This window comes from Cavia porcellus, unplaced genomic scaffold (genome assembly GCF_034190915.1).
Source record: "Cavia porcellus strain 051 isolate PalLab524CR breed Dunkin Hartley unplaced genomic scaffold, mCavPor4.1 scaffold_18, whole genome shotgun sequence".
Lineage (NCBI taxonomy): Eukaryota > Metazoa > Chordata > Mammalia > Rodentia > Caviidae > Cavia > Cavia porcellus.
The window spans coordinates 45,193,251-45,220,543 of NW_026947501.1; the positions used below are offsets into that span (position 1 = coordinate 45,193,251).

Consider the following 27,293-nt stretch of genomic DNA (forward strand, 5'->3'; position numbering starts at 1 on the left):
TAACCACACTAACCACACTGGCCCAGTGGGGCCTCAGAGGTTTGGCTGGTCTGGAGGGGAAGCACAGCAAAGTAATACAGTAGTGCAGGCCACAGCAGCTTGACTGATCTGGAGGGGAGAGGCCAGCATATGCTGTCCCTGTCTGCTCATACTGCAGTGAGCTTCACACAGCTTCAGAAGAATTATAACCAACAAAGAAAGAAACTGGGGCCTCTTGGAAGAAGCAAAAAAGGTGGGAAGAGGAAGCAACAACAAAAAGTCCCCAGGCCCCAACCCTGAGAACACTGACCCAGGACAGGTAAATACAAAGGAGAATGAGAACAGCAAACATGCAATATCAGACACAGCACCAGTGGACATAAAGAGATATATTCAGTACCTCATAGATGAGTTCAAAAGTGAAATATTTAGCCAAATAAAGCAAGATATAAGAAGATTAATAAAAGAGATACTAAGCACCCCTCAAGCAGACACAGATGGAAGAAGAGAGGAACTCAAAAGAGAGAACCATTTGGTGAAGAATATAAAAAAAATAGAACACATGAATCAGATTCAAAGAGATCACCAGGAAATTAAAAAACTCTATGGAAAGAACTCTATGCAAATCAGCTTGAAAAGAAACTAAGGATAAATTATTCAAACTGGAGAACAATTTTGTAATGTGGGAGTAATAAAGGGAAACATTTTTAAAAATAACAAGGAAATAAGCAGTAACAATACAAAAGCTAGAAGATGACGAAAAGATCTATAACTTGAGAATAAAGAATGTAAATGAAGAAGCTGAGATACAAACAAAGGAACTACAAAGGTTATTCACAGAAATAATTAAGGAAAACTTCCCAAACATAGGATAAGGAAATAATATTCTGATATATGAGGCATACAGAACTCTAGCCATCTACAACCAAAACAGAGCTCCACCCAGGCATATAATAATCAAGATCCCAGAAATTCAATATAAGGACAGAATATTAAAAGCTGTTAGAGACAAGAAACATATAACCTACAGAGGGAGGCCGATCAGAATAACAGAAGACTTCTTGAGACAAACCATCAAGTCAAGAGGAGCCTGGAGTGAAATATTCCAAGCCCTGAAAGAAAATAACCTCCCTCCCAGATTTATATACCCTGATAAACTGTCTCTAGAAATTAATGGAGAAACAAGATGCTTCCAAGACAAAGAGGTACTTGGGAAATTCACAACCACCTATCCAACTCTACAGAGAATACTGCAGGGCATTCTAGAGAGAGAGAAAAGTACTAGGATTCCAGGAACAGTGGCAGAGAGACCTCAATGAATGGAGCAGAAAACAGAATGAAGAAGATAAGCAGACAACTCATGGCAAAAAAAGACCCTAACAGAAATGAGGCAGAGAAGACTTTATTCAAAACTGATATGATTGATAGTACCAAGTCTGAGAGTATAGGCAACTACACTGAAGATGGCAAGACTCTATATTAAACATTTTGGTTTGCTAACTGCTGGTTTTTGAAGTTCTATACTATACACAATGTTGTGTTTTTATTAATACTGTTATACTGACATATTCAATTATACTATGTCTGATGATATAGCCAGTTCTATTGGAGATAACAAGAGACAACACGAACCATGGTAGAATGATTTGTACAATTGTCTTATATGTTATTTGGTTTCATGTGTTTATAGGAATATGTTTTGTTTTGCCTTGCTTTGTTTTGTTTTTTCCTCTAATATAGAAAAGATAAAAATATATGTTAAGACTCATGCATATGTAGAATCTATAAACAGTTTATTAGAACTTATCATATGACACATGATGAAATGAACAGATACTTTGAAGAAAAAGAGACTAAAATACCCAGTGCTAATCCTGGAGTGTCACAATGTGAAATGCAGCAATAGTATTATTCTTTGTTCAGAGTGATATTAGCCTGCTTGGGTTTATTCAATCTCAACATAACTGAAGGTATGGATAATTGCATGTATGTTTAAGTGTATAGGATTGCTAACCATATTTCTAAGTTTTTGTTGGATAGTTGAACAGAACTGGTTGCAATCTCACTGTTTGAGTCCCCACTTTATAAGCTCCACTTTAGTATTTTGAATAACTATTTGTAAGAAGACAATCTGTAATCATCAACTAGTGATTTCTTACTGTTTATTTTCCTCTTTGAAATTATATATTATTTCTACCCATTTTCTGTTTTGTTTAGCTTTTCTTTAAATTAAATTAAAAAAAAGACACTACAGTACCCAGTTCTGATCATGGAGTGTCATGATGTGAAATCCAGCAATACTATTATTCTTTGTACAGAATGAGTTTAACTTGCTTTAAGTTTTTTTTTTTTTTTTTTTTTTTTTTTTTTTTTTTTGTCTTTTTCATTGTTATCGGTACCAGGGATCGAACGCCTGACCGCCTGCTTGCAAGGCAGGTGCTTATGCCACTGAGCTAAATCCCCAGCCCTTGCTTTAGTTTGTTTAATTTAAACATAAATGAAGATATTGGATAACTGCATGTATGTTTAAGTGTATAGGATTGACAACCATGTTACTAAGTTTTTGTTGGACAGTTGAACAGAACTGTTTGCAGTCTTGCTGTTTGAATTCCCACTTTACATGTTCCACTTTTGTATCTTGAACAAGTATTTGTAAAACAACAATATGTAAACATCATCTAGTGATTTCTTACTTTTTAAAAAATCTGAATGTATGTATTATTTCTACCTAATTTCTGTTTCCTCTAGTCTTTCTTTAAATAAAATTAAAAAAAAAGAATAAAACCCAAGGTTAAAAATGCCTTAGTGCGCTCTCTGGGTTGGTTAAGTTTCCATTTTCCTATAATGATACTCCAAACTGAGCATTTATTTGGTTTGGCTTGGTGTAATTCTCTGAGTACCTCAGGTGATTCCACTGTCATAGGACGTCTTGCTTGAGGGGTGTGTGGTTCTCTCACAATTTGTGAAAATCTGCGACTTTCATTTGATAAGGCTAAAGCTGCCTTCACACTAAGGTTATTTTGTATGTGGGTTTTATTTTCCTTGCAGTGTGAACTTCACTACAATTTTTAAAATTACTCTTGTCCAGCCTTAAGTGCTGGTTTTATTTGAGGCAGTTGTGATTCCCCACAGGATGTTGCCCAGCAGCAAACCTGCAGAGCTCACTGAAGGGCAGTGCACACGGGCTCCATTCCTGAGTGTGCCCTTGGGTTCTACAACTGGAGCCTGCGTGGGTCCTGCTTGATAGTCAGGACCCTTCCGAGTCCTCAGGAAGAAACCCAAGGCTCAGAGAATGTCCATAACCTCCCTGGAGCCAGACAGTGGGCCGGATTCCAGCCCCAGAGCTGGACCCAGAGCTGCTGATGACCTAGAGCCACCGGGCCACTGCCTGTTTCTCCACAGAGAGAATGGAGATCCCAAGGCACGGGTTGTACAGCTCAACACCACCCCAAACGCATAACACCTCATCTGCTCTGCCTCCTGGAGTTGGCAGATTGTGAAGCAATGATTTTTGAAGGAAATTAGCCAACACTCAGTTGTCTAAATACATAAACTATTCTGCAAGTTTTTGTATGGTAAATAATAATCTCTGCAGCCAATTACATTAAATATAAAGACATTTAAAGCTGAGACACTTGCCCTAAACAAGGAGATTGAAAATTATGAAAGCACACATTTGATCTCAAGTGATTCCAGTTTTGTTTGCTCTGGTGGTAAAGTTGGTGAAATAGTGGTGAAACACTCTGGTTTCTCCTTATTGGCAATTTCTGGATGTTTGATGGCCCTGTTCATGGTCACCGAAACTTGAGGCCCAGGTTTCAGTGGTGGTTACCTGGAAGGTGCCTGATGAGCTATGAAGTAATTAGGTGGGTTCTGCCATCTGTGTACAGATGCTGAGGACTTTCAACTGGAACAGCCAGTGGGAGAGTTGGTGCCCTCTGAGGGGAAATGGCCAAGGAGGCCACTTTCACTCATCTGTGGACCGCAGCATGTGGAAATGGTAAGTGCATTTGTGGGCAGCATGGAGTGAAACAGCAGAGGCACCTGTTAAAAAATTCAGAACTGGGTAAAAACTGAGGGTTTTATTTTTGGTTTGAACATCATAGGTTAGACAGGTGGTCTGCATGTGTTCATCCATTCATCCAGTCATCCATCCATCCATCTTTCCATCCACCTGTCTTTCCATCCATCCATCAACCCATCCATCTTCTCACCATGTACTTACACATCTGAGCATCCATCCATCCACCCACCAATCCACCCATTCATCCATCCATCTATCCATCCATCCATCCATCCATCCATCCATCCATCCCTGCATCTATCCACTAGTGACTGAGTGTCTTCGGTGTGCGAGGCACAGTTTAGTGGTTGGTGCTCTGGAGATGGGCTAACAGTCCAGGGCAAGAAGAAGAGGAGCATTATTAAGGTTTTAGCAGGTCCTATGCTGTGAAGAAAAGAAGCAGCAAGTGGTAGGGATCAGTAGCTGATGGTCAGTGAATCATGAGGATTCTTTGTGAGGCAGGTGGAATTCAGACCTTCAGGAGCCAAGCTGGCCAAGAACTTGGCAAAGGCATGCTTTGTCGGTTTTATTCTTTACAGTTTTGTTCAATTGTATTGTAACTAACAATATAGGCAATTCTATTAGAGATAGCGGGAGGCATTATGGTAACGATTGTTGATCACCTTGTATTATGTTTTCACATTATCTATTATGTCCACCCTTTTGACTTGACCGATTCTGTTCTGTTATGTCACATTTGGTTTTACTCTCTTCCAAAAAAGTAATAAGAACCATGGGAGCAATGAAACCCAAAATGTGTAATAGTCATTGTACAAAAGAGCGGAAAAGAAAGTGCTCTGTACTATATAACTGCATGTATATTTAAGTGTATAAGATAGAAAATGATATCACAGAGTTTTATTGGATCATTGAACAGAACTGTTTGCAGTATCATTGATGGAATGTCCACTTTACAAGCTTTAATTTTGTGACTTGAACAATTATTTCTAAGATGACAATATGTAATCCATTAACTAGTAATTTCCTACTGTTCATTTTTTTTCTGCAAATCTGTATAACTTGTACCCTTTCTCTGCTTTTTTTTCTTTTCTCCTTAAATAAAATTAAAAAAAAAATTATTAAAAAAGAAAGAGCAGATTCTGAGTCCTGGGCTTCTCATGCTCCTGGAACACAGGGGGCTTGAGCCCATGTGGTCCTGAGGGGTTGCTGTCAGAGTGAGATCAGGAAGCAGGCAATGATCAGGCCAAGCAAGCTTTAGGACAGGCGAGCTTTTAGATTTCATCCCAAATCAAGAGGGTCCTTTTGGCATGTTCAGATCCATTACTTAAAAGCAAGGGAATTCCCATGTCCAGAGCCTGCACTGGATGCTGCTAGAGGACCCATAGAAAGCGGCTGGTTTGCCAGTGGTGAGACCAGCTCAGAAATTCTTCTCTAGTCAAACAACTGCTCCCTGCAATAAACTCAGCCTTGAAGTAAAGCTGAAAGGAACTGTTTTATAGATTTTCTGCACAGTTAGAGGTTTGGGAATCGTGGGAACAGGTGCTCTGGGTAATGTTGTGGTATATCATAGTTGACCTGTGTTCTCCTCAGGGAAAGGACTGGTCACAGGTCCCAGCCACCTTACCTTGGGCCCCTTTCCAGGGCCAGCACCTGTCTGGTGTATCGACTTCCCCATGGACACCTGTGGGATTGTGGTTTCTTGGCACAATGTAAGTGGTTTCTGGGAAGCTGACCTCACTGCTGACTCACATGCAGGGTTACCTGGTTTCATTGCTAGGAGGTAAACCCAGTCCCCTGTGATCACAGAGGTGAGGGAACAACTTACTTGCGGGTGAGGAGGACAGTGAATTCCCAGCCTGCATGTAGACGTGGGGAGCTGGGAGGCTGGCTGTCCATGGACTTTGTCTTCCTGACAGTAATAAAGCCAATTTGTAAAAAACTACCCAGGCCAAAAAGTGACCTTTCTGGGAGACAGAGTCCTACCTCCCACAGGAAATGTCCTGTCCTGGGAAGACTGGAGTCTGGGGTGGAGTAAACCTTGCCTGTGACAAAGCCTGCTACTGGCATGGTTCTGTGTAGGTGGCTGCAGGCTTTTGGAACTGGACCTTGGGCTCATGATACTCAAGCCAGGTAATTGCCCCTGGCCCAGAGCTCTAGAGATAACCTGGCCTTGCTCAAGGACTCAAGGTGACTGGAGCTCTTTTGGAATGCAGCAGTCAGGGCTCCCAGTTGCGCCTTTGCTCTCCTCCAAGTCAGGCACGAAATGAGCAGAGTGACTCTCCTTGGAGGTTCAGGGTCCCCTCAGCTCTGAGCCACTCCCCATGCTGGGAGGAAACTGAGCAGCCCAGGCAGAGTCAGTGGTGCAAACTAGGGCACATCTGTCAAAGGCCAGGAGATAGTGGCACTGTGAGGGCCGAGGCCCTCTCCCGCTGTGTCCCTGACCGAATCCTGTTCCCTTGGACCCCCAAGTATGGTCACAGCTGAGATGAGGTCTTTAGAGGTAGTTAAGGTAAAATGAGGTCCTTAGCGCCACTCCTGGTCCTCCAGACTGGGCTCTGTAAGAAGAGACAGGAATGCTGAGGGGCCCAGAGGGAAGACCCGTGAGGAAACGGAAACGACAATGACCACCAGCACAGGGCAGCCTACGTGGGATCAGCCTCAGGACTCCCCGATGTTGGATTCTGGAACCAGAGCTGTGAGATGCAGATTTGTACTGTGTGAGCTGAGCCCTTTTTGGATTCCATGATGGCAGCCCATCAAGGCTTCCTGCAGGACCTTACCTTCACTTCCCTTCTGTGGTGCCAGCCTTCTCCCATGCCCTTGACCTGGGAGCTTGGTGCTCCTGTCCAGTGGCACTGTGCCACTTGTTAGGCAATGCAGCAAAGGGACCACATCCAGGTGTCATCAGGACAGGGTGCACCTGCTGTTCCCCAGGTGACATGGAACGGGTCACCTGTCTCTTCTGCACACCGTGACTCCTGTGAATTCCCCAGGACATCAGCCAGTATGTGCAACCTGGGGTCCCCTGGGGTGCCACTTCCCTACAGCTAGGTGCAAACTCTCCAGGACTCTGTGTCTCATTTTCCTGTCCCTGAGGTGAGGCATACAACATCGGCAGCCTGTGCATTTGTGGAATATGTGGTACAGGCACTTGTCACCTCCTAGGCCCATGGGTCATGGAGCAGCAGAACACGTACTGGCTGTAAGAAAGAAAACTAATAAATGTTAGCTTCAAAGGAAAATTAAAAATTAGGATATGTCTCACACACACTATTTTGGATAAAGGTTGATATTGCTGGAAAATTTCTCTCAATCCTTTCCTAAAATGTCCAGGTCTGATCTTGAGAATTATTAAATGTTTTGTTCCAACAAATTGTTTCTCAAATAAACCACTACTTAAAATGACACAAATGTTTAACTGTATAGAGGTGCACAGGGTGGAGAGAGAAGCTCTTTGTCCTGTTGCTTCTCTGGCTCTTTGTTCAGAGCTATAGGATTGTCAGCATTTCCTGGTGCATCTTTGCACTAAAAGAAGTTTTCATGTGTTTCTGTCAATCTTTCAATTATCTATTTAAATATCTCCCTATCATCTACCCATCATATCTGTGTGTCTATGGAACATCACACTATCCATCCATCCCCATTAAAAATCTATCCACCCCCAGCTGTCTCGATATCTCTGTCCATGAAGTCGACCTTCTGCCCGTCCATCTCCCTCCGAGCCCAGTCCTCTGCCTCCTCTAGCCTTATCTACACTACCTACCCTTTGTCTATTTTTTTTATGTTTATCAAAAGCCAAAGAAAAGTGAACTTCACTATGGCTCACAAATCTTCCCACGTCTCCTCCTCTCTCATTTGGAGTGGTTTCTTTCAGTTCTGTCCACAGGTGCACAGAAGCTGTGTGAGGGGACAGGCCGTGGTGGGGACCAGGCCTGCAGCTTCTGCTGCCCCTGGTCTTACCCCTGGCGAATGAGGATGTGACTTGATCGGGCACCTGAGAAAGAACCAATGTCCTTTCATAAATTTGTTGGGTTTCCTTTGTGTTTGTTTCTTTTATCTGCTTCTTCATAGAGAATGGGCATTTTCCTATCAAATTATTTGTCTTATAAAATATTTATTTAATTATTTGTTTAATGTATTATTGGGGATGGAACCCAGGGCCTTCACACTGAGCTGCATCTTGGCCGTTTTTTAAAAACACTTTAAGTTTTGAGCCAGGGTCTAGCTGATTCATAAGCTGCCCAGTCTGGGTGTGGCATTTCTGTCTCAGCCTCCCAGAGATGGGCTCCCAGGTGCAGCCCCTGCTCCGCTGGGCCTTGCACAGTGGGATGGGTCTCTTCCTAATGAATGAAATCAACTGTTCACTGTCACAGTCCACTGTAGCATTGTTATCTGCCTGTCACCTTTTAATCTTAGCTCTGTCCTTTCTCTCCTGAAGTAAAACTATATGAATGTCAGTGTGTCCAGCACGGTCAGCATTTTGCCCTGTGGTGCCTAGGCTGGTGGGTGTCCTCGTGCTGGGAAATTAAACCACTCTCTGCCTTTCCCTTCAGCTCTAGGACTCCTGTCACCTCTGAATCAGGGGTTGGTCAGGGATTCACATCTCTGGGCAGCAGTAGAGGTGAGGCTGAGATTGTTTTCCTCAAGTGTATCCAGGGAATTATAAATGTTTAGTGCATAATTTTCACATCTCCACTGATTCAAAGTGCTGTATTTATCATCTGCTAAATTTTGACGTGAATCTGAAAATATCCCCTTTTTCCCAGCCCGTCTTCTCCACAGTTAAGCGTACCTTTACTCTGCCCATGTAATCATCTGCAGGTCTAGTTTTCCCTCCTCACCTTCTTTTGCAGCATCTCCTTGGCTATACTGGTATGTTTATTAATGAAATATTGCTGTCCAATTCTAACAATATAAGGAACCTCTCCTCCTACCCCAGGAGCAAAAGAAAAAAGAACAGTAAGAGGAATTCTAATATTTGGATTTGTTAAATTGGGGACTAACACATTTCAGTATAGAATCTTTCTACTCAGGCCATAATAGTTTCGTCAAAATCATTTGAGTATTTTTTAGAGTCTCCAAATCTTTCACAGCAGATGGTGTAACAGTGATACATCTGAAGTGCATGCAGTAGACTACACAAACTGATGATCAATAATCTCTCTGGCTGTGGTGCTTACTTCTCCTTCCTTGATGTTGGGAACCACTCAGATTGAGTGGTGAAGGGAACCGGGGGACTCCGCAGGGCAGGCTCGGCTCACACAGGCTTCTGCCAGGATGAGGAGCCCAGCACTCAGTGCACCAGCCGGGGACCTGGAACACCACTGGATCTTTTGGGCAGGACACAGGTGCAGGGCTGGGCAGACACGGGCACCTGAGCTCCCACCTCCCATCCTATTGTATACACAGGTGTCTGTTTTCCTTCCTCTCTCCCAAGTGTATACTGCATACCCCTTGCATTGAGATTGGATGTGTGCATATCCTTTTGCAGATGGCTCAGGCTGGAAGTCAGGCTGGCTTTGTGTCTGGCTCGGAAGCAGAATTCCTTATGTCCTGGGATATCTGTGATTTCTCTGACCAGCTCCCTGGCCCAGGCCCTTAAGTTGTAGAGGGCAACATCCTGCACTAATGTCTGCTGAGGCTGTTAGTCTCCTGTACAAAACTCCCTTCAGAGTACTCGCCAGGGTCTGCTTGGTAACGGAGCCTGTAAAGCAGCCCTGCTGGGCCATGCTGCACAGGAGGCCAGGCTACAGAGCAGGCAGGCAGAAGCACTCCTTTTCTCTCTCATGCCCACCTCCCTCTGGCACTGAAATCCTGAGTTGGATGGCTTTGTGAAGGGCGTCCTAGGTGATTCCTCCTAGTGCCTGACTGCTAACTGCACTGTGGAGACTCTGGAGAGGAGTTTTATGCTTGTGTGTGGTGACCAGGGGGAAGTCACTCTCTGTGTGTGCCATGTGCACCTCTGGTGACTGCTGCTCAGAAGTGGTGTGAAACAGAGCCCACAGGCGCCTGCCTCATGATTTGCATTCCTCTTCACCTGGGGATAATTCTCTCTGCCTCCTTATTTTTGTAGCCAGGCTGGTCTTGAACTTGTGGCCAGCCAATGCTTCCGCCTCCTGAATGCTGGGATTACAGGCATTCACGCCCACGCCTATGTGCCCTTTGAGTTTTGAAGTTGATGGAAGCTCAGCCCCAGAACTGGAGGATTTTTACCTTTGTCCTTGCCTTTCACCCTCACATGTAGGCTTCTGTGCGTTTCCAGTTTGGGGAAAAATTCCTTCTCCCTGCTTTCCCCAGCCCTTCATCTCCAAGATGGGACCTGTTTGCTCTGATTGGCACTCAGCGCCAGCCATGCCTTCTCCTCCAGATTCCAGATTCTCCAGTTCTACCGAGGAAGAACAGGGGACATCCATGCACTACAGGGAGGGTTTGTACTCATCCATTCCCAACATGAAATCCTCACACAGGTCCTCCCAGCTCTCAGGGTCAGGCACCGAGGAGGTCATCCTGTGGAAGTGACTGTAGACCCGAGGCAGTCTTTGGCATTCTGCGCCACATAGGTGGTCTGAAGCAAGGTGAGGACAGGCCAGAGGAGACACAGTGTGATGAAGGGAAATGCTGGAGTGTGTTCTGGTGCAGTAACCATAGCTCCTATGTATGTGAGCCCCACATAAAATCGATCAACTAGTCAGGATGCTGAGGAGAAGAGTGGAACCTCTCTGATCCCACCACTCACATGCCCATAGGAGAGGCTGTGTGCGCTAGGATGGGGTGGGAGAGGAATCCATGACACACATGCCACAATAGGCTGTTCGTGTCACTGTCCTAGGGGAAGATGAGAGACACATTGTGACTGGGATGGGTAGGACCTGCTGAACAGAAGGGGAAAACAGTACTGAGATTTCCCAGGCTTTAAGGCAGGAGTCTCAAGAATTTTTCTACAGAGAAATGGAAACTCTCTGGCTCCCATTTGGGGAAGGTTCGGAAAGAGGCAAGAACCTATCAGGTTCTGTCCTAGATTCCTGATATCCCAAATGAGTGTATGGTGGAGGTTAAATAAAAAGACAAATTGTGTGAGTTTTAGGGCTCCCGGAGGGTCAAAACCCTTTAATTAAGCTAGAGGCTTTGAGGGTAAAGCAAAAGCTTCTCTGGATCAGTCCACTTATATTAGGACCAAGGACAAAGGGCAGAGAGACTGAGGAAAGTGCATGAAATGAATAGGACCTTGGAAATCACTAAGGACATCTCTAAGTAATGAATCGAGTCAATTTAATAGCACTGTCTTATCATGAAGACATGGTAGAAGTGAGACTGTAGGAGTAATCATTGTAGCTCTGGGGGACAGCCTAGCAGGGATTGGACACTGGTGCCTGTTGCCAGGTGGCTCTAAGCTGCCAATACCCACCCAAGCCAGGCCGTGCTATGTGCCTGACTACTGGGCTCCATCTTGTCTGGCTGTGCCTGGTGATGCCCTCCCGGCTATGCTCATGAAATCTTCCTGCTTGGTTGCCTGGGACTGCGCTGTCGTGCAGAGGGCCTTGCTGAGTGAACCCAGGGAATGGGAACCAATCCCCCAGAATTCAGTTGATTGATTTCAGTACTCCAGGCAACCACCAGCAAGATATAAAAGGGCCCAGCACCTGCTCCAGCTGATGGCAGACCTTGATGTTATCCCCACGGTGCTGATTTTAGATGCATGAAAAGTTCTAGAGCTATGAAGTCAGGAGGGCTTCCATAAAGATTTCAGAAGCCTGTGAGGCCAGGAAGTGTGCTCCTGGGAAGGCAGTGTGTGAAGCTGTGAGAATTAAACTAAAGGTACAGTGGGAGCACACAAGATGTTGGAAAATCTAGGAATCTGAAACATCTGAGGGAATTCACAAAGAGTGAGAAGAGCTGCCCAGGAGAGAGGGCAGGAGGACTACATCCCTACCAGTGCCAAGGGACAGAGCCACCAAAGTGCTCTGCATTAAACATCCTGCCTCAGATTGATCCAGGTGCTAGACAGTCTTATGGCACTCTAGAGCAACACAAATAGAACATTGCGTCTAAAGAGATTGCCCCCCACCAATGAGTAGTCCTACACACCCAGACCATAGTGCATGTCATTTTTTCCCTTCTCTCTTTTGTACTTAAAACCAAAGCCAGCTGGGTGTGGTGACCTATGTCTGTAGACCCAGTACTCAGGTAGCTGAGACAGGAGAATAACTGTGCACTCAAGACCAGCCTGGGCTACATAATGAGTCCAAAGCTAGCGTAAACTACAGAGAAAGACCTCATCTGACAATTAAAAAAACTGGTACCCGGTTTGTCTGTGTGACCTGCAGTGTGCATTTTTTTGTCGTCCCAGCACAATTTCTCTGTTTGTGACCTTTCCAGCTGACATCTCCAAGGAAACCTTTCCAAAAACTCTCCCACAAGGCGGTTTCAAAGGCTTCTGAACCACATGGTCAGGTAGCATCACATCAATGACCTCACTTATCTAGTACCATATCTTACTTACTTATCTTACTTACTGGTACCATATCTTACTTACCTTTTCTTTGTTTGGACAAACTACCTGACACCAACAAGTTAAAGGAGAGGTATATTTCAGCTCACAATTTGTAGAGGTTCAGTGGGCTGCAAGGTCAGGTGTTTAGCAGAGAAGACACAGTCCCTCGCATGGTGGTAGGAAGCTGAGATTGATGGTGGGGAGGGAAATAGACCTTTCCAGCCCACACCCCCAGTGACTGACCTCCCAGTCAGGCTTTAGCAGTGAGTTCATAAGTTAATTGATCCACTGATGAACTTCTCACCCCTATGACTCCGTCACCTCCCCTATCCCCAGCTATGAGAAAAGAGGCTTTAGGGGACATCCAGATATAAACCATAACAGGCTAATACCTAACAAGGACTCATGTGCTTGCCATGCTCTGCTCAATAAACCCATTACTATGCTATTCTCCCTGACTTGCCAGATTCCTAGGAAGAGGTCAAAAACAATTCATCCAAGGAGAAATACATACACACCAACACAACTACACTAGTTTCTGAGAAACTGACTAAGATTTCTCAGGAGGAGTCTCATTAGTGTGAGGGAACAGAGGAAACTGAACTCGATGCCCCCCTTCCCCTCACCATCTCCATTCTGGCCTGACCACACTATAAGAAACAAAAATTTAGAGTAGTCTGTTTTCAGGATAAGATGCATATCTCTGAGTGAAAAACTATTTTCCTGACAACAAGACTGAGGTCATGAATCTCATGGAGTCTCTAAACAATGAGGGAAAGTTACCTGCTCAGTGAAGTGTGAAAAGCACACGTGGTTAAGATGTTGCCTCCTTTAGTTTAATCATTCACTTTTAAAACCCACAAACTGTTTGCAGAGTGAGCCATTAAGGATAAGTACTGATCACAAACATTGTGCACCGCCCCACAGTCCACAAATTAGTGAGGGAAGAGGAAAGGGAACTGTGTGCTGGGGATAAACTGCCCCTGCCACCACGCTGGGTGGTGTCTTTTATTGGAACAGTCAGCTCATTCTTGCAAGACCAAGAAACAAAGTCTCACTGTTGCTACTTTTTTGACCCTAATGTCCATTCTGTGAGGCAGATAATTAAGTTCTTGCAGAAATCTGATATGGGCCAGTCCTGTGCCAGCAAGAGGGCCCTTTGGCTCTCTAGTTCTCTGCCACTTCTGGAAGGTGAGCGCCCCTGTCTCTTTACCCAACCCTAATAGCAGGGGGAGTCAAGTGAAACGAACTGTGGGAGTGTGCTTGTTGGACACCACTATGAAGCAGCTCTGAGCAGAATTTAAATTTTACTAATTGACCTTCTATGTTTATCTGTGAGTCTGTCCTAGGCCTAGACCCCACGCCTGGTGACAGAGTGAGTAGCGCGTCTGCCTGTGTTTTAAGAAATTGTCAGTTTCTGAGCTCAGCGCCGTGGGCCACAGTGAGTTTAAGACAGCCAAAACCACAGGCGAGACCCAGTCTCAAACAAATAATTCTTAGTTTTAATTTGTAACGCAGAGACACGGAAGGCTGCGGCCACATAAGCAAACTCTACTGTCGGTGTCGCTCCCGGCCTGCAGGAAGAACACACGACAGATTCTGATGGTGTGCAATCTTGCCTTTATTTGTCTCCGCGTGGGCCCCGCGAGGCCTCCGCTCTGCCACCAGCCCTTTCTCGCCGGTGGACTTTCTCTATCTCTCTCTGTGCTTCTCCCTCGTGGCGGGAGAGGCATTTACTTTTATAGGGCAACAGTAGCCAATCAGTTCAAAGCGCGCGATGCGGGCTGACTGGCTAACATCAGCTGTTGCTAGGCAGACTATCTTACAGAGCGGGTTGTTTAAGTCGCCAGGGCAATCAGGGGGCAGGAAGCAGGCGCCAACTTGGCTCACTCGATGGGAGGGGCAATCTAGCTCAGGCTCCGCTCCCACCCACAGGCCCTACGTCCGCCAAGTAAGGCGACTGGTGTCGGCCGCGGCTCCCAACACTCTACCACACTGAGGCACATGATATGCTGGGGAGTTCCACTATGCTCGTATTGGCCTGCCTGGCCTGTTGTACTCCGAGGGCCTGTCTATCCTGATGTTGACTCCAGGGGCAGACCTCCTCCAATGCCTCACAGGGTGAGGTTGCCACACACTCAGGGTTTTCTCTTTGCTGTTGGACAAGCCTCAGAGTCAGCACGACTCTCCAGCTGTGCTCAAGCATAGGTCCAAGCCCTCAGCCATGGCAGTCCATGGACTCACAGGGTTAGCTAGCAAGGAGCACTGCCCAGAGCCACTTGTGACCCCTCTCTACACTCAGCCTGGCTGCAGCCCTGCTCTGGGAAGCACCTGGAGACTGAACCCAGGTGGCCTAAGTGTCCACGCCCACCATGGTGGGCTGTACCACCTCATTGTCCCGCACATTGCGTTCTGGGGGTGATTCCAGCCCCAAGAGCTCCAGGCTTTGGGGACCCCAGCAGCTGCAGAAGAGGCAGGCCTCTCGTGGTATGCAGGCGGTGCACAGAATCCCGGCTAGGGGGGCTCTTCAGAAGGAGGGATGAGAAGGCAGGAGGTTCTTAGAAGTCCGCACTTCAGGACTTGCCCAAAATCCTCATCTGGATCTTCTGCTTGCACAGCAGGTCTCTGCAGAGTGTCCCTCCACACACAGGCCCTTGCATGAGCCCTGCCTGGGCATTCCAGGAGCCCAGCCATCTGGCACCCTCCTCAGACAGTGAGGAGAAACACTGGTACTGTCTGCCCTGGCCTGACCCTGGTCCATGCTCAGGTTGGGTCTCCTCACTTTCTCCCCAGTGGGACGCAGATGTCAAGTTAATGAAGGTCACCCTGGGCAGGTGGAGATTTCGGGAAAGCACTAAAACTCAGATGTCTGCTTTGCAAGGTGCCTGGGGCTTGGTGTAGATACCTTTTATGGGTGTGTGCTCCTAGACCTACATGTGGCTGGGGCTGTGACCCCAAGAAAGTGTGTGGCCCGGTCCCTCATGGATGATACAGGCAGAGAAAATGCGGAGAAGAAGCTTTCCCAGGGGCTGAAGCATCTTTCCAAAAGCTGCAGAGCCTACTTGCTTTGCTTCTGTGCAGGATGGCAGAGGCCAGGGTTAATCAGCAAGGTACAGGTTCAGGAGGAAGCAGGTGTGGACCCCCATAGAACAGTGCGGCTTCCCAGGGGGCCCCGCCATGAGTTGACCCTTGGTGTGGGGTGCTGAGAAGACCTTACCACTTAATGTGCTGGTCCAGCTGGCACCCCATAGCCACCCCGTGGCAGGGTTGATTGCCATGTGCTCCATGACCTGCGTCTTAGGATGTACAGAACAGGCCATATGCTGTGTTCAGGATGGGGAGGTAATCATCTGTGTGCCTTAGTGTTGCACAAGTCCCCCCACTCTCCCCACAGTGCACCTTTCCTGACATTTCTTCAAAGCTCTGTTCTTTCCAAAATTTATTAAATGATAATGGACAGTAACTTAACATAGCATTCACTCAGAGGCCAAGGAAAGGACCGATGACACATGCAGCTGACCAGTTTGACAACGCTGAGAATTTTGCTGGGAGTCTTTTTGTGAAGTGAGGTATAAAAAAGATGCTTCTGCAGAGATGAGAGATTCGAGTTTTTCTTAAAGTGCACAAGTCCTGAATACTCTAGTTATTTTTCCTTGGGCTCATGGGAAACTCCTTTCCCTTGTCTAAGAACCTTGTGTGAAGTGTGAGCTCGTCCTCACTTCTAGCCTGTGTCTGTCACAGCCTGGTTCCCATCAGTGGTTCTGCTGCCTACAGTGACCTCTCTGGTCCTGGGCCATCTAAGCTCGAGAGATGCACGTGTGGAGCCCCCTCTGGGCAGGGGGCATCCTAGGAGTTGACCCTTGAAGGAGGGTGACAGTCAGTGCCCTGTTCTGGACAGCTGGCCCTGATAAAGGAACCATTAGGGAGTGTGACTGGGACCATGAGGCTGGCAGCAGAGCCAGAGAGGAACTCTACAAAGGACAGCAGTTACATGGCCTTGGGCTTCTCAGAGAGGGCTCCCTGCAGGCATAGCCTGGACCTCCAAAGTACATCATCAAGCCTGGGGCTCAGCCCCACACTGAGCTTAGGTGATGCTGCCTGGTAGGGAGCCCTCTTGCATACACATCATCCCAGTGGCTTTAGGGCCCACGCCTGGTCTAAGACTAGGACCCTGTGAGTGCCAGAGCTGCCCTCTGCCTGGAAGGTGGGCTCTCAGATGACTGAGAAGAAGCCTGTTAGTCACCAGACTGATGCTGCCTGAATTCCACAGAAACAGGAGACAGGCCAAGACCAGACCTGCTGCAGTGTCAGCTCTTGGGTGGCTGTTCCTGGGTGTCTGTCCCTGGGTGTCTGTCTGTGGGTGCCGCTGGCCTCACCTCTCACCATTGGACTTTTATTACTGGTAGCTGCCACCTGTCCTCTGGCTGTGCTGTCTGAACCTCTCTCTGCCCCGTCCTGACTCAGCCTGCCTTAGTGTGCTGTGCTAGCTCTCCGTAAACACGCTTTCCCACTCAGCTCTTCGTCTGTGGACTGCCTTTTGGATCTTCTCAGGGGTCCCAGGAGTCGATGTGCAGAACAGCACAGATGATCCCCAGCCAGTGCTAAGATTGAGGAATGTTCAACAGCCTGAGTGTGGGCCCTGCCCCTTCCTGTGTGGATCAAGGAAGGCCTAACCTGGTGAGGGCTATGGACCTGGGACCTCCTGGCCTCAGGACCTACGCTTTATGCTTGTTCAGGGCCTCGGTGCTACTGAGGTCAGGTGAGCGTGTCCAGGGTGAAGTCTCACTGCCCCGCACCTCCCTTGCAATGCTGTCCTATATCTGGGCTCCTGTGTGGAAATTACTCCTTTCTCTCTCCCTGAGGTTCACCTTGGAGAGACCAGAGAATTCTGGAGGAGCAGTGTTGCTTATCTTTGTTTATTTTGCCTGAGTTGGGCAGGCACAAGTTGACCTCTAACTTGTCTGCCGGGAATGTCTCCCTGGGGCTGGTCATGAAGGGAGGAACCTGGCACAGAGGCTTAGCACCTAGGGGAAGAGGGCTCGGAATGGGGGAAGGGTTCTGTTCAGAGTCTCCCAGACTGCAGGTTCAAGTGAGTGAAGTCCAGAGGCCCAGGGCTGACCTGCCTTGGCCTTGGCCCTCAGATTGTGTGGAATTTCAGGGTGCTCCCTGCAATCTTCTTCCTGTAGTCCTTTTTGAAGGCTTCACTCTGGGCCACAGTGAAGTGGTTCTTCCAGTTTCTGGGCATCCATGAAGTGAGACAGGACTCAGTGGTGCTGTAGGACCCCAGCAGGGGTGGACATGCACCAAGGGACCAGCAGGGATGGAAGATGAATAGGAGGAGCAGGGGGGATGGGAGGAAATAGGAAAGGGCCTTTGCAAAGCTGCACAGTGGTGAGGCCAACAAGAACACGCCGAAGGGTGTGGAGTTGTCTCGGGACCTGGAGGTGGTGCTTGGCGCTAGGGATGCCAAGCCCTTACCTTTCCTTATGAAGGGGGAGATGGAGTGGTCCATGATGCTGGAGGGCAGAGGGGTGCAGTTGGCCATTGGGTTGTGCTTCATCACCTGGAAGGAGGTATCACAAGATCCTCTACCAGCAGGACTTCCTTGGTGATCTCTTTCTCCAGGAACTTCAGGATCTTCCGGATTTCCCTCTTTGGGTCCTGCATGTGGAACAGTTATAAGAAACAAGAATTTGGGTCTCCCTTCAGGAAGGTTGTTCGTTTTGGGGATGGACAAGCTAAGGGACAATTCAAACATGGTCGGCAAACATTTCCCAAGAAGTCCCACTGCAAGGCACTGCGGTGGCTAGATGCAACAGCAGCAGAAGACCAGGGCTGTTCCTGCCACCAGAGGAGCCCTGTGGGTCCCTGCTGAGCCAGTCCCTGCTTCCTGCCACCAGAGAGAGCTGCGGATCTGGGAAAGGGCCTCTGGGAGGCTAGGGAAAGTGAGGCAGTATTGGTCAGGGGGACAAACTCATATCTGCACGGTCAGAAGTGGCAAAAAATTGTCTCTGATCCTCACAGAAGACCAATAGGAGAATGACCGGCAACAAGGGTCTTTGCTTTTTTCTGATAAGAGACACAGAAAGGCAAGCTGAGAAGCTGTCCATTGCATTTCAGGTTCTCTCAGTATTGGCCCAGGAGGTACCTTTGTAATCTGGAGCAGCAGAGAGATCTGATCCATGGTATCTTAGGGGGTAGATGTGGGGGCCATTCTCCCAGGGCAAGGCGGAGAGATCTGCTCTGGCTTCCTAGATAGGGACCAGTGTTTGTTCAGCCTAAGCTCTGTGAGTGAGGGTCCTCTGGGTTTGGATGAGGGGCATGGAACCTGAGTGTCTCCAGCACAGCTTGAGCAGTAGGATTGCAGGGCTCCGTGTGGTGACCTCCAGAGAGACATACCATGCCATCTCTCAGGCAGAGAGACAAGGCTTCTGGTATTCCACAGGTTGGCCTGCCAATGTGGTCCTGTTTTTCTCTGGGGAAGGAGGATGCCTGGGAAGTGTGGAAGGCCAAGGGAGGGACAGAGTTCCTGGGGGCAACACTGAGCTGGAAAGAGGGAGGGAGGGTTTGGCTCGGGGCAGGCTGTACTTGGGACTTGGCTGGGATTTCACCTTGGGTGGGGAGCTTCTGGGGGTGCTGCACTGCCTCACCTCCTTCATGTCCTCATAGAAGAGGTAGAGGATGTGTTGCTGGTCCTTCTGATCCCACCACCCCTTCACGTGTCATACCAGGAGCCCCATAGCACTGTGGGAGACAGGTGGCATCGGGGCAGCTAAAACCTTGCAGCAGGAGCACAGGTGGCTCAAATAGAGAGAGCGTCAGTAAGGACAGAGATCACAGCATGGCTCACGCTGGAGGAAACCCAGGTTTTTTTTGTACAGTATTTAGGATTCTGATCCCAGGAATCTGGCTTCCTGGGATTGTGTCCGTCCTGAACCTCCTCCTCACTGAGAGACTGCCTCTTGGCCAGGGCAGAGTCTTCATCTTCCTCCCAGGGTGCTGGGTGCACAGATCCCTGTCAGGCAGTGGGTGTTTGCTGGCATGGTGATTTGGGAAAGTCTCACTGTTGACACCTGCAGCACCCAGGCCTGTTGCCAGGTCTTGGGTGGTGATTGCAGGAGAGGTGCTCCCAGCAGTGACTCAACCTGCCCACGCTGCCAGGTTACCAGCACTGGGCTACCTGGTCTCTCCATAGGGCTGGGCTTGGTGTGGCAGGGGCAGCAGGAGTGCACATACAGGGACCAGTGTCACCTCTGGTTTCTCATGGGGCTCCTGCTCTTGACTCTGGTTGAAGTGGAGTTGCTCTCTCCTTCTCCAATCATCAGGGGCTCCCCCCAGAAGCCCTATCAGCCCTCATTAGTCCCTTGAACTCTGCCTAAGGAGTTGTCCCAGATGAAAGCAGTATGTTATCTGCAGGACCGTGGGGCCTCGGTGGGCCCAGTCATAAAGTGGACGTGTTCTCTCCTGATGTCAGGAGATGATGAGAAATACAGGCCTCGCTTCCTTTCACTTGCCTTTTCCAGCCTTGAAGGCTTCAATGTACTCCTCCCAAGTGCCAGGGTCAGGCACCATCTTGTTCATCCTGGAGAAATGGTAGTAGGACACCAGGCAGTCCTTGGCATTTCTAGCCACGTAGATGATCTGTAGCCAGCCAGCAAAGACAGAAACAAACAGAGACATCATGGGTCAGGGCTTTCAGGGAGCCTTCTGTAGAGTTTAGACCAGTCCACTTGCCTGCATGACAGAATATGGGGGTGCTTTTAGCCCCTGGGGGCCCAGGGACAGCTCTGGGTCACAGCTGTGTGCTCAGCATGATCACTGCTTTCTGTCCTGAAAGTGTCCTGGTTTGCATGAACACAGCTCTTGCCCCAGGTGTGCTCAACAAAACACCGTGTACCAGGGTCTCAGAGCAACAGCATCTGCATCCTGTAGTTAATTCCTGAGGCTGGCAGGATGCGACCAAGGTTTCTGTGAGTGTGGCCTGTGGTGAGGGCTGCTTTCTGTACATGAGTGGCGGATCTCACTCAGGAACCTGCTCTGAATTGCTCAGCCTCCACAGCCCCTACCTCCTGCTTGCAAAGTCAGTGTGTGGTGGCACCACATTCAGATCCTGGCTCATGGGGTATTCAGCTTGAGAAACAGGAAGTCCCAGATCTGCTGAGCAAGGAGTCCTGGGCTGAGAGGAGCCCAAGGGGCACCGAGTCCCCCTGTGTCATACCAGGAGCTGACTTCAGCCTTCTGGGCATCATGCTGCTACTCTGTATTGGCAAATGGAGTCTGGGACCGGGCAGTGCTGAGTCCCTGTGGGACTCTAAGGGTGGGGTATTCTCCCTGAGAAGCCCGGGAAGGGCTGGTGAAGGACAGCAGACTCAGCCTCGTGCCTGCAGACCCGACTCTGGGGATCCTGGGGGAGGGGCGCGTGCTCACTACAGAGCTGCAGTTTAGGTCCATGGGCCTGTTCCTGGCTCCCAGGTAAGGCATGCTCCCCGGTGGGCTTTCAAGGGGCACAGTGGACCTGCAGGAGGCGAGGCCTAGAGGGAGATCCCTGGGTCACTAGGAGAGGGTCCTGAGGGACTGCGAGACCTGGCTGTGCCTTGCCTCTCCCTGCCATGAGAGGCCAAATGAAGGTGACCTCAGAACCCTGAGCCTATAAGAGCCTGTCTGACTTCAGGTGCCCAGGTCGGGGCTTTGCTGACTTGGTTTTCTCCAGTGTCTCATGCATCTTCGGGGTGTTTCCTCTCAGTGAGTGGCCTCAACTCCTGCCTCTGAGTGTCATGCCCATTGCCCACCCCCTAGCTCAGCATGGTTCTGTGTCTCTGCCCCTCCTTGCCCTGGATTTCTATCCCAAGTTGGAGGAAGCAGCTAGCAGCCCAGGAAGCATGCATCAATGGCTGTGTCATCATCCCATGTAAGTGTGTTGTGTGCAATGTTTCCTGATGCCTATGTGAGCCTTGCTCTCGAGGCCTGGGTCACTGGAAATAGAAGCCTGGGAACCGGTCAGCACAGACATGGGTGCACTGTGGTGTAGGCTGCACTGGCTGGCAGTTTCCTGGAGTCTGTTGATCTGTATCAGCCTCCAACAGCTGCTGTGACAAGCGACGATGATTTCCGTGGCTTAAAACAATGCAGATCTGCCCTGTTGCCTGTCCGAAGGCTGCTTTTGCTGAGTCCTCCTGGAGGGCCTAGAGGATGCTTATTTCCATGTCACCTTGAGCCTCTGAAGTCTCTTGCAGTCTCCAGCTCCTGATCCACCCTTTGATCACTGCTCTAGGCTCACGCCAACTCCTCCCCTTGGCAACCCTGCATTTGACTCACTTCTTCTGGTGAAGAACCTTGGGGTGGCTACAGCCTGGGCAACCTGGGAAAGTCGTCATCCCAAGACCCTCACTGTAGTCACTCTCTGCATGGTGTGGCTTGGGAGTGAGATTTAGGGCTTGGCTGATCAGCAAATGGACACGTCTCAGCACCAGGTTGGGCACCGTGAGCCAGCAAAACATGGAGAAATGGCTCAGCTGTCTCATGTGACTTCCTACTCACAGAACCCACAAGCTCAGTGGGCAAAGGGAGGCACTGCCACTGAGGTTCACATTCCCAGAGGATCCGATTTACCACCAGGAGGCATCAGGGTGAAGGCCTGACAAGGGGCCTTGTGTTTTTGAGGAGATTTCGAAACGACACTGGCCCCTGAGCAGCAGGGATAGCAGGAGTGCAGGGAGAGACAGTGAGGGTGTCACAGTCAAGCTGGTGCGGGTGTGACCTCGAAGGCGTGCAGGGACTGGGCGACAGTGGGTTGAGTGTGACTCTATGCCTTTGCTGGCTGCGTGCAGAGAGGAGGTGGGTAAGCCACAAGATCTTTCACTCAGCCGGCAAAGCAGGGCTTCCCTTGCCCTGGGCTATTCACAGAAGGGGGTGCTCCCAGCCAGAGAACTCCAATGCTGAGGTTCTGGTGTGGAAGGGGAGGAGAGCTGCCTTCTAGGCCCTCTCTAAACTTGGCCCACTCTCCCACAGCTTCTGGCAATCTGGCTTCCCAAGCAGGTTGCCTGGAAGACAAGGAGGATTAGTGGGTCCTGCTGACAGCTTGGCCACATTTCGATGGCTCTATTTCCTTGGGTACTGGAGATTGAACCCCAAGCCTTCACCCTCAGCTGTATCCCTAGCTCTTTTAAAAGTTTCATACTTTGAGACAGAGCTTCTCTAAGTTGCCCCAGCTGGGCTTGAACTTGTGATCCTTCTGCCTCAGCCTCCTTGTGTGCTGGGATATCAGGCCTCTGTATCCTGCCTGGCTTAGTGCAGATCCTTGTGTTACATTTGGTTTGTATACAGTATTTCATTGAGTTTAAGACTTGCTGGGGAAGCAGCTATCAAAGCGAAATGGGGGCTAACTCAGCGTACCCTGCATTTACAGAATCTGAATGATGAGGTGTCAGAATAAGGTGGGTTTGTAAGCCAGAGGAAGCAGAGGGAAAACACCCCTGGAGCTCTCCTGGTGGACATAGGCTCGTAACTGTGGACCAAGCTGTCACCTGAGAAAGAAATCTGATCTCTCTTCTTGGGGGAGGAGAGCCGGGCTCTGGACACCTGATCCACTTGGGCTGTTTGTCCAGAGGAAGGGGGCACTGAGCAGCTTCGGGGTCTCTGTCTGTGCGCACATCATCCCTAGTCCCCTGAGCCCACTGTCCTGCTCGTTGGGGGGCTGCCTTTCCAAAGGGCCTCAGGAGCGAGCAGCAAGGATGGGTAGGCAGGCAGCGGTTCCATGGCTCCAGGAGACTTAGAACAGCACCAGGAGCCTTGCTCAGGGACAAATACAACCCATGGCTCTGTGCTCCTTCCTCCTCTGGTCTCAGGCCCTCTTTACTTTGCCCTACATCCCCTCGCGGGTACCCCACATAGGCCTCTTTTATGGCCCTGTCCTCTTGGTCCTGCTTCTTTAGGGACCCAAACTAAGACACCAATCTTGCTCAGAAAACCCCTGTTTACCAGTCTGATTTGCTGGTACTGGGACAAATTACTCAACACCAACAGTTGCCAAGAGGAGAGTTTGTTTTGGCCCATGGATTCAGGGATTCCGTTCACAGTTGGTTGGCTCCCAGGCAGGGGCATCCTGGTGGACAGATGGATGTACTAGGACAGAGCTGCTAACTTCTTGGCAGCCAGAGAGCAGAGTGGGGAAGAGCACAGAGAGGAAGGGGCAGGGACCATGCACGCCCCAGCATCACAGATCCAGAACCCACCCAGGCACCCTGAGCTTGGCTTCTCTAGTCCATGGTGACTTCCTAGCCAGTCAGATGAATCCTGGCCATCGCACCTGCTTCCTGTCATCCAGCAGCCATTCTGGATGTGGTGTGGTTGGCTGATGATCAGAATAACTTGCCTAGGCCTCCTAATGTGTTCCTAGGCTCATGTTCCAAAGGGAGGGAAACCAGTGTGTGGGCTCACGGGTGGCACCGCCATGTGCCGTGGGCACCACTGCTGGTTTCCTCCTCATCCTTGCCTGATTCTACTCAGGTGGGGACCCTCCCTGGCCTGCTGGATACATGGGTCTTGGTGAAATGGGCCCCCTTACCTTGCAGTTTTCCTTCCCAAAGTAGGGTGGCAGCAGCTGTACGGGTAGGTGCGTCTTCAGTGTCCTGTGTGATGGCACTGTGTTGGCCAGGTCTAGACCTGGGAGGAAGGTTCCTCAGAGGTATGCACCCCACAGCAGCAGCCCCCAACAGGGACTTAAGGAGTCATTCCAGGGCTGAACTCTATGGGCCTACACAGGGCCCTTCCAAAACAGAGTCATCTGTGCTCGAGGTTCAGCTCAGTGGCAGAAGTACCTGCCTGGCAAGCTTGAGGTCATGAGTTCAATCCTCTGCTCCCCACCCCCCAAAACAAAACAAAATACAGCGTCACTGCTGTGTGCTGACCTAGGATCTGTGTGCAGTGCGGGGTGGCAGTGTGGCGACCTGGGACCCCTGTGCAGTGTGGGCTGCCGGGCTGAGCACAGTCACCAGCGCTTCACCTCCATGAGCATGAATCACTCAACCTCTCCATGTCGGGACTCTGAAGTCCTTTCCTCTAGTTCATCACAGGTCAAAGAGAGGAGCCATCATGACTTACCCCTAGGGTCTGAGGAAGCAGAGGACTGGCCGATGCTCCCAGCCCCTAAGGTATATTTAGGCCTCTCTCATGCTCTGGGCCAGGTGGTGTCTGTCCTGTGCCACTGCATCCTGTATTTCAGGAACAGCACTTGGGAGCCTTTTGGTTGCTCAGCTGGACCCAGGATGCTGTCATCACCTCCCAGCCAACCCATAGAGGTCTCCTGAAGCTCAACATGTCCAGGCTCCCTCTCTCATTTACTTGATATTTGGGGCGGTGGCTGTGTCCACTTGAAGAATGTGTGCCCTTCGTAGATGTTGGCGCGCTGGCACTTGAGCACATCCCTGTTGTTTTGGATCATGTCCACGATCTCTTGAGTCCAGGCTGTGCCTAGAAAGGCCAGGACCGACTTGCTCCTCATGCTCACTTACCCATGGCTCAGTCCCACCTGCAGGGCTGGGCAGGAGGTCACATCCTCCCGGTGGCACCCAGGTTGAGTGGGCGGGCACCTGTGCTCCCAGTCCCTATGCTGGTAGCAGGTGCTGCCCGGAAACAGCTGTGCTCTGCTTATCACTGAGGCTCTGTCCCTGACAGATGTGTCTTGACTGACTACGAGTTAGATGGACGCAGTGAGGTGCAGGGTGAGTTTGCCATGCACTACTCTAAGGGTCCTTTATTTGTTTGTTGTTGTGAGATAGGGTTTCTGTTTGTAGTTCAGGCTGGCCTTGAACTCCTGGAGAGCCTCCTGCCCAGCCTCCTCAGTGTGCTACCACAGCTCTAGCTTCCCTGAAGGAGACAGGCAGGGACGACATCTTTGCCCAGTTCCCGTCTATTGTCTTCCAAATGAAGAGGCCCTCAGATGCTAGGTGTGCACACAGCTGCTTGTGGCAAGGGCTACATGATTCAGGGTTTCTAGAAGCTGCAGATGGGGCCAGCCTACTAAGTTCCATGATACTGTCTTTAAAGAAAAGTATAATAACTGTTTTTCTATTTCTATTTCCTTGCTATGCTGGCTGAAGCTGCAACCGTCACATTGGACTTTAGTATGAAAAACCACCTCAAGCCAAGGACATGGAGAGTTAGAGAGAGCCAGGGTTGCTGGTGCCAGTGCAGCCCTCTCAGCCTCCCAGCACATGTCACTGTCAGGCAGATGCATGCCAGAGACACCTAGAGCGGCTGAGAAGAAGAGAGATACAGGGTAGGGGACCAGCTCCCCCTGCCAGGTCCAGCGACCCTTGAACTCAGAGCTGTTCACAGCCTTGCTCTGTGTCAGGGCTCAGTTTGGTTGCAAGGAACAGAGAACCCCTGGAACCCCAGGAAGAGCAGGTGATGGGAATGGGCTGCAGGTGTGGGCAGGTCTTCCCAGATTTTGAGGGTCTGGGAGTACAAGGTAATAGGGATGTAAGGTCCTGGGGATTGAGGCCAGGCGAGGAAGGGTTGGGGTCTCGGGGTGGGTGTTGGCTAGCAGGAGGACCCAGCAGCTGATGAGGGGAGGGCTCCAAAGCCTTGGACTGGCTGGTGATGGGAAGATGGCTGTCAGGTCCAAGGCCAGGGAGGCAGCAGAGCAGGTTTAAGTCTGGCCCAGGGACCAGTGCTGTGCAGAGCAGGCAGGGAGAGCCCAGGCCTGGGCTGCAAGGGTGCTTTCCACTCTATCCCCTTCCTTTGTGTGAAAACCAAATAAATACTGTTGCCCAGAAAAGTTCTTTGTTTCAGCCCCCAGAGAATCTCTAATTCTGCTGGAGGTCTTTGGTCTCCTTTGATCTCCTTGAACTTTCAATGTTGTCTCTCTTATTTAAGCCTTCCCTGTCCACTGCTTTGGGAGGTTGTGGGCCTGATCAGTACAGGACTGAATGTCACCCTAGGTCTCCAGCTGAAGCTCTCCCTCACTGTCTAGTCCCAAGCTGGGCCTCCATTCCTCTCCTGCACCTTGCTGTCCTATAACTCTGCAGACTCTGCTCAATGTTGGCTCCCTCTCTGGTCCAGCCTCTGTCCTCAGGGTGGGTCCTGGACTCCTCCCAGCTCAGGGTCAGCTGAGGAAGTGGGGTCCCCTATGGGAACCTATGTGGGTGTCTCAGCCCTGCACCCCCACACCTTGCCCCTCAACAGCCCTCTGGGGCCCAGGGTCTCCACCCTGTTGGTTTCCTCCAGGGGCTCAGGGGCAGGGGTTCTGGGTTTAGCCACGGAGCCTTTGGACAGCCTGGCTGTTGTTCTCTCCAGGCCCAGCTGTACTGGAACCCACATTACCTATGTGAGGGGTTGTACTGGGCTGCTACAGCAAGGTGCCCTGGTGCATGGCCTCACACCCACCTGCCTTCACATAGGTTGTGATGAAGAGGTCATCAGGCTTGGCCTGGAAGCTCCAGATTTGGTCCTGCTTGTCACTGATTAATTTGGCCATGGGGATACCATTCACCTCCTTGGTTTCCAGTTGCAGGTGTTTTCCCTCTAGTTGGAGGTCTTCCATTTTCTCCAAGGACATAGTGGTGGTTCTGGTGGATTCTTAGACAAGGGAAAGCTGTGTCATTTGGGAGGGCAGAAGTCACTCCCTCGGGGGGTGACTCCCTGGGAGGCCTGAGAGACATACAGGACTATCCTGGTTCTAATGCTGATTCCTGGAAGAAGTGAGGCTGGGGTTTAATCTGCTCTGTTATGCTGCACCTGGTCGCAGGCTTTGTCTCGTGGTCACAGCACTGCACCTGCTCGCGGTGGCATAGCGCCACT

General features: G+C 49.8%; 1 pseudogene; it reads right to left on the reverse strand.

The window, feature by feature from the left end:
• Positions 1-17,404: 17,404 nt before the first annotated feature.
• LOC100729369 (sulfotransferase 1C1-like) lies at positions 17,405-27,051 on the reverse strand (annotated as a pseudogene).
• Positions 27,052-27,293: the final 242 nt, after the last annotated feature.